General features: G+C 40.5%; 1 pseudogene; it reads right to left on the bottom strand.

The window, feature by feature from the left end:
* Positions 1-3,361: 3,361 nt before the first annotated feature.
* Positions 3,362-4,304, bottom strand: LOC140508607 (olfactory receptor 2D3-like; annotated as a pseudogene).
* Positions 4,305-4,870: the final 566 nt, after the last annotated feature.

Below are 4,870 nucleotides of genomic sequence, written 5' to 3'. Positions count from 1 at the left end.
GGGGGTTTCTTTACATCAATACCCTCCTCTGAAGATAAACCCAGTCTTCTCTATTCTCATAATAGCTTTCTATGATTGGATTCTTTCTCCTTTGCCTGTGCATTTTTTTTGTGGTAATAACTTAATTTATACAATCACCTCTAGCCCTGGGGTATAGGGGATGGTGCCTCTTGCCCCAGATCTTCGGTTCTTCCCTCTAGCCTGGAATCAAAGCTAAACCTCCAACCTCCTGTAAGTGCTGACAATCTGGGGCTTTCTGCCCCACTGTTTCTGTCCTTACTGGCCTTTTGCTGCTTCCTCCTCATTACTTTTCACAGTGCAGCTGGGTCTAGTGTTGCTTGTCAGCAGAGGTTCTCTTGATCTTCCATGGCTCAGAAGCCTAACTCCCCTCATTAGGGTGGGGGGAAGAGGGAGAGAGGGGAAGCTCTTGTGGCTCAGGACTAGGTAGCCTCTCAAAGCAACTAAGTTTAAGGCTTGCCATTTGTTGTTTAAGCTACTTGCAGCTTGTTGTTAAAGTGGACCTTAGCCTGGAGGTATTTACTCTTTAAAGGAATCAAACACCTTCTAGGGATTTTTCTTCAGATCTTCTCAAATTGTCCCAGGACCACCCCTACTATGCCCCTATTCTTATTTATTTTATCCACACTCAGTTCACCCTAAGGTGCTATTTTAGCTCTTTCGTGGGGGAAAATCTTGAGAGCTTGGAATTTTCTGACCTACTTGGCCATTTTATCAGAATCCTCTTCTCAAATTTCTTACAACATTGATCTCTCTACTTCCTCCAAATTATTTTTTTGCATATATTTACTTTTAATGATCTATTTTAAATGTTGCTTTCATCCAGTAGACTTTAAGATCTTTGTAGGAAATGACTGTCTCATTGCTGAAGAAGACCACGCCATCAGACAAATAATGACATGACTTGCATTTGACTTTGTTTTAAGTGAGGGAGGGAGGACTGTGCAAGGTCAACAGCCTCACTTCTCCTCTGGAACCATCTGGATCCAGTGGCCAGATAATCATCAGGATGACTGGAGATGGCCCAGAATGAGACAATTGGGGTTGAATGACTTGTCTAAGGTCACACAGCTAGTGAGTATCATGTATCTGAGGTGAGATTTGGACTCAGGTCCTCCTGACTCTTGCACTGGTGCTCTATCCACTGCACCACCTAGCTGCCAACACTAGGATTCGTTACTACAAACACATTCAAAGATTAGCTAAAATCCCACAACTGCCGCGAAGCAATCCCTACATGTTCTAGGCAATTGGAATTTGGACCTTCTCTCACCTTCTACAATGGTCACAGGTTATGAGTGCTAAACAACCACCAGGTTCTTCCCCTCCCACATGGCACATTCATTTATAATAAACACTCACTTAAAGTGCAATGAAAAATAACTTGGTTTTAAAATTTTTATTTATTTTTAGTTTTCAACATTCAACATTCACTTCCACAAGACTTTGAGTTCCGAATTTTCTCCCCATCTCTCCTCTCTGCCCACCCCAAAAGATCATGCATTTTGGCTACCCCTTCCCCCCTTTTGCCCTCCCTTCTATCATACCTCTCCTTTTTTTCATCTATTTCTATTTTCTTGTAGGGAAAGATAGATTTCCCTACCCCATTGTCTGTGTGTCTTATTTCCCGGTTTCATATAAAAACAATTCTTAACATTCATTTTTAAAACTTTGAGTTTCAACTTCTCTCCCTTCTGACCTGCCTACTCATCCCCACTGAGAAGGCATACAATTTGATATAGGTTATACATGTGTAGTCATGCAAAGCACTTCCATAACAGTCCTATTCTACTCTCCATTTATTCTATCCTATCTTTTGACCCTATCCCTCCTTAAAAGTATTTATTCTTCCTCCTCTCGTTTGGACTCCCTTCTATCTTCCTCCCTACCTCCCTTATCCACTTCCCCTCTACTTTCCTGTAATGTAAGGCAGATTTTCATACCAAATTGGGTGTGCATGTTATTCCATCCTTAATCCAAATCCGATGAGAGTAAGGTTCACTCTTCCCCCCCTCACCTACCCCCTCTTTCCCTCCGTTGAAAAAGCTTTTTCTTTCCTCTTTTATGTGAGAGATTATTTACCACATTCTATTTCTTCTTTTCTCTTTGTCCCAATAAATTCTTCTCTCACCCTTTAATTTTATTTTTTAGTTATCATCCCTTCATATTCAACTTAACCTATGCTCTCTCTCTCTCTCTCTCTCTCTCTCTCTCTCTCTCTCTCTCTATATATATATATATATATATATATATATATATATATATATATATATGTATACACACATATACACACACACATATGTATATATATATATAATATTTCCAACTACTGTAATACTGGGAAAAGTCTCAAGAGTTACAAATATTGTCTTTCCATGTAGGAATGTAAACAGTTTAACTTTAGTAAGTCCCTTAAGTCCTGTTTACCTGTTCATGATTCTCTTGATTTTTGTGTTTGAAAGTCAAATTTTCTATTCATCTCTGGCCTTTTCATCAAGAATGTTTGAAAGTCCTCTATTTCATTGAATGACCATTTTTTCCCCTGAAGTATACTCAGTTTTGCTGGGTAGGGGATTTTTGGTTTTAATCTTAGCTCTTCTAACTTCTGGAATATCATATTCCAAGCTCTCTGATCCCTTAGTGCAGACACTGCTAGATCTTGCTCTATCCTCATTGTATTTGCACAATACTCAAATTTTTTCTTTCTAGCTGCTTGGAAATTCTGGAGTTTGTCTACAATATTCTTAGAAGTTTTTCTTTTTGGCTTTATTTCAGGAGGGGAGTGTGATTTTTTTCAATATTTATTTTACCCTTTGGTTCTAGAATATCAGGGCAGTTTTCCTTGATAATTTCATGACAGATGATGTCTAGGCTCTTTTTTGATCATGACTTTCAGGTAGTCCCATAATTTTTTAAATTGTCTCTCCTGAAACTATTTTCCAGGTCAGTGGCTTTTTCAATGAGATATTTCACATTGTCTTCTATTTTTTCATTCTTTTGGTATGTTTTGTGATTTCTTGCTTTCTCATAAAGTCATTAGTTTCCATCTGCTCCGTTCTAATCTTTAAGGAATTATTTTCTTCAATGAGCTTTTGGATCTCCTTTTCCATCTGGCCAATTCTACTTTTAAGGCATTCTTCTCCTCATTGACTTTTTGGATCTCTTTTGCCATTTGGGTTAGTCTATTTTAAGGTGTTATTTCCTTCAGCAGTGGGTTAAAGGGTGTTGATCAGCAGTGAGGTTGGAATCCTAAGTGCTGGCCTTCTAGCCTATGTGAGATCAAGAAATTCAGTCTCAAAAAGAAAAACAAATGGAAAGAATATTCCATTCCAAGGCTCTCTACTTACCAGGCTACTCTGTTCTGCACTATTACCTTGATGAATGCTGCCTTTATGTCCTTATTCCCAAGGCTGTAGACCAAAGGATTGAGAAGGGCAGTGAGCATATTATAGAAAAGTGAGATCTGTTTGTCTCTCTCTGGTGTGTAGTTGGAGTTGGGTCTCATATAGATGTATATGGCAGGTGCATAAAAGAGAGTGACCACAGTTAGGTGGGAAGCACAAGTGGAGAAGGCCTTACAGTGGCTTTGAATGGATTTGATCTTGAGGATGGCCATGGCGATGCGGACATAGGAGGCAAGGATGAGTGACAGTGGAGTTAATGCCATGAAGATGCTTAGGACAAAGTCTACCATTTCAATAAGATATGTGTCCATACAGGCTAGACTCTGGACTGAGGGACCCTCACAGAAGTAGTGGTTGATCATATTAGGACCACAGAAGGGGAGATTCATGGTAAAAAAAGGTGTGGACTAGGGAGAAAAAGAAACCAGAAGCTCAAGTCCCTACCACCAACCTCACACACAGATCCCAATTGAGGATGAGCATGTAACGCAGTGGGAAGCAGATGGCTACGTAACGGTCATAAGCCATGACTGTCAAGAAGATGCATTCAGCGAGACTCAGAGCACTGAATACATACATCTGTAGCCAACAGCCTTCAAAGGAGATGAGCTTTGAACTGGAAAGCAGATGTACCAATATCTGAGGCATTGTGGTTGTGACATAGCCCATGTCCAGTAGGGAGAGGCTGCTGAGGAAAAAGTACATAGGTGTGTGGAGGTGAGAATCCAGGCAGATCAGAATGATGGTGATTCCATTGCCCAGGACTGAGCAGAGGTAGAGAAGGAGAAACATGATGAAAAGAATCCTATTTGAGGTGAGGTCACTGGTGAAACCAAGCAGGATAAATTCAGTAACAGAACTGTGATTTGATGCTGGGAACATTGAGGCAATATAGCCCTGGGAAGGGAAAAAGAGAATATGGTGGAGCCTATGGACCCCAGCCTTGGATAAGAGCAGAGGGACCTAGAGCCCTCTCAGTTCCTCAGCTGAAGAGCTCAAATTGAAAAGTCCTTCCCTGAGGGTGAGAGGATGCAATCTTAGTGTCATGGAGTTTTGGAGCTTAAGGGATCTTTAATGATGATCTGGCTCAACCTGTCATTTCACACATGAGGCCATCAAGGGCCAAAGAAGGAAGATGGCTTGCTCAAGATTAGATATCAAGTCAGGAGAAGAGGTAGGACAAGGATTGTGGTCTGTCATTTACTTCTTTCCTGGTGCCCCATTGCCTTTCAGTGTCCCTTGATTCTTATATAATCTCAGAGGAGAAAGTCCAGAAAGAATTTTCTATCACTCTTACCTGAGCAAGAGCCTCCTTTAGAGTATCCCCAACAAGAATAATCTGGCATTTGCTGAAAAAAACTGCTATTGGTAGCTCTTTCCGTTTTTAGTTGGCTCTAAGGTAAAGCAAGTTTTTCCATGTAGTAAACTGAAATCTACTCCTTCGCTTT

The sequence above is a fragment of the Notamacropus eugenii genome, chromosome 5 (assembly GCF_028372415.1).
Source record: "Notamacropus eugenii isolate mMacEug1 chromosome 5, mMacEug1.pri_v2, whole genome shotgun sequence".
In the NCBI taxonomy this organism is placed as follows: Eukaryota; Metazoa; Chordata; class Mammalia; order Diprotodontia; family Macropodidae; genus Notamacropus; species Notamacropus eugenii.
Note: the sequence above shows the minus strand (reverse complement) of the source record. Positions and strands in the feature narration are given on the sequence as shown.